This window comes from Mustela putorius, unplaced genomic scaffold (assembly GCF_011764305.1).
Source record: "Mustela putorius furo isolate JIRA1106 unplaced genomic scaffold, ASM1176430v1.1 tig00000695_pilon_pilon_pilon, whole genome shotgun sequence".
Lineage (NCBI taxonomy): Eukaryota > Metazoa > Chordata > Mammalia > Carnivora > Mustelidae > Mustela > Mustela putorius.
Window position 1 is genome coordinate 9,213,877 of NW_025421447.1, and position 2,880 is coordinate 9,216,756.

Consider the following 2,880-nt stretch of genomic DNA (forward strand, 5'->3'; position numbering starts at 1 on the left):
GGACGAGTCAGCCTCATTCCAAGGGCTCTTTTATATGGATAGCTATGGAAACAATGCAGCTGCCCGTTCTTTCTCAAGTCAAAAGGAATTGTTTGGCAGAAAAAGTCTTGGCAGCCTTGCACCCCTGCATAATTCTCATTCATCTTAAGAATGGCTGGATATAATTAGAAATATTTTTCTTATTGAGTATGTGAATAAATCTCCTATGGATAATTTGAGAAGATGATCTGAAAGGAAGGTTCAGGCTGGTGGATAACGGCAGTGGCGAGGCAGCCAGAATTACTGGCTTCTCTCATAAATTCTTTCTGGCCTAGCTGGGCACGCCATTCAGGTTGGCCTTGCGTCACCTTTCATATTTCACATATTCGACGGCAGAAATAAAACACAAATGTTTGTTTTGGTTTTGTGGGGGTGAATTTTCACCTGTTGATCTTTCCTTCCCAGCCCTGCAAAATTAGGTTACACGTCTTCGAGAGTTTAAAAGGAAAGAAGAACCTCTCCTTGTTCCAGTATTCTTGCGATTTGGGGGAATATCCTGACTCTTTAGCTATTTTGCTTTGGCCCAAACTGGTCCTCCATACAGGACATTTCTCCAGTCTGCCTACTTGTGTGGCTTGGCTCTGGGGGGAAAGGTTGAAGATTTTCTAGTAGTAAAAGGTGCTTTGGGGGACTACTTCCCAACATTTTTCATGTTAACACCGCCAGAAAGTAGTGATATATTAGTGTAGTTACACTATAATAATGATGATGGATGTGATTTGGGTCTATCTGTAAAGGGCTTGGTAAGAACATTTCTTTATATTTCTTTACATTTCTTTGTGTGATATAAGGATGAGATAGATAAGATTAAGGAAAATATTAAATACTGAGTGCCTCTAAAACTTCCAAATAAGATCTTTCTTAAACTTTCAAGGAGAAATTTCAGCTAGATTATATGTGACTTTATACTTGAAATTATGACACACATTTCCTGATCAAAACTTTGAAAATGATAGCATACAATATACACACTATCATCGTGGGGAAAGTTTGTGCAAGAAGGCAATTGAAATGTAAAACCACATATATGTATTTTTTGCGGCTACTGAAATGATATCTTGACATTTTCCCAGCTCTCCTTTCTTCTTTACGGAGAAACATAATGTTGAAATTTCCAGGACAATGAGAATAAATTCTGAATCCACTTGAACCCTTTCTCTTCCGTATCAAATATTTCCAAAGATGTTGAAGTTCTGGTTTTCCAAAGTCTGTGGGTTAAAGGGGTCACCATGCTGCTAAGTTGGTCACCACTCAAAGGACACATCAGCCAGGAACACACGGAAGTGTTTGCTGTATTAAAGTGTAAGGTCTAGAGCTCCCTCCACCAGGACAACGTACTTTGCCTTCCAGTGCCCTTACCCTGGCTGGCCGTACTCTGGGCTGCATGCCCTATCCCAGGCATCCTGGAACACAGCATCTCCAGGGGTCTCTTGCCTGTAGCTGGGTCACACTCTCAGCTGGCTGCTACAATCCATGTCCTCCTTGGTTCTACTCAGCACATGGCAAACACCACCATTGTGCTTGCCTCCTTTGGGGATTGTCGGGTACAATTTCAGACTCTCTCTCAGCCCAGGCCACACTTTGTGGTTCCCATGGGTAGGCTTCTCATAGCCAGAGGCCACCTCCCGGTGTTCTGCCCTCCCGGCCCATCCAGCCACCTCTAGGCTGAAGGGATCAACATTTCATGGAACATCTGTAACTTTCTGATGTCAAGACACATTGCTTGGACACCTCTGCTTTCAGATGAACAGTGGTACTCTTTCCTTATACTCAGCAGCAATTTGTAGTGCCCAGACCAATATTTTGATATTTTCTTACTCCATTCCTGCTGCCCCTGCACGTTATCTTTATGCATCATTAACTCTTTTTTATTTTGTGTTCTTTGCAAAATGTCCATCACTTCCCATTCACCTCACAATGATATATTCTGCTTCCCCACTTGGTAAAATCCTTTGGTGAATACCATATTTACAGATAGAAGCTGTCTAATATATTTCTTTCTTGATGTAAAAAAAGAAAATGAGAAGCCTCATTCCCAATGGGGGAGAAATACACCTCCATTGTTCCCTGTGCCAACTGGCTCATGATTTGTGACTGGTAAATGTTGCCTGAGAACTAGGGCCTAAGGAATATGTCGGTCAGGACAATCTGCATTTACACTCTATGAATAAATCAAAGATATACATTCACTTCCGTCATTTTTCTTGACTTCACCAAAATTTTGACCCCTGCTCTAATGAGTTAGGGAATTTCTGCTTTCCAGTGCTTACTTACCCTTTGGGATATCTTTCACGTTCAGGTCTATTGACAATTCAGTAATAGAAGAATTTGAAGAATGAGTACTGATCTGTGTAGGGCAAGAAAGTTCAAAGGGAAGAGTAGCCACTGATCCCGTCTTCAGGAGGTTATAATCTAACTGAGAAATGAAGAAAGCCCCAGTGAAGTGGCTCCTTCAGTAAAGGTCACCTTCAGAACAGGGGGATCATAGCTTGAAAAAAAAAACGGTGTACAAGTTCTTTGCAGGGAGGGAGCCATATTTTATGCATCTGTTTGATTCTTATCAACACCTAGAATGGTAGGAACCTATGGAAGGCATCCCCCACATTCTGGTTTACAATTTCAGATGCCCCAGGCTTCTTTATCCTGATCATTCTTGTCCCTGTCAACTGGAATTGGATCTTGGATTTGACTTCTGACTACACACCAACCGAGTAGCCTTAGAAATTTACTCAAACTTTCCAAAGCTCTGTTTCCAGATCTATAAAATGGATAATGAAATAATACCCCATAAGGGTTTTGAGGAATAAATAAGATAATAGCATGCTTAGAAGCTTAGAAAAG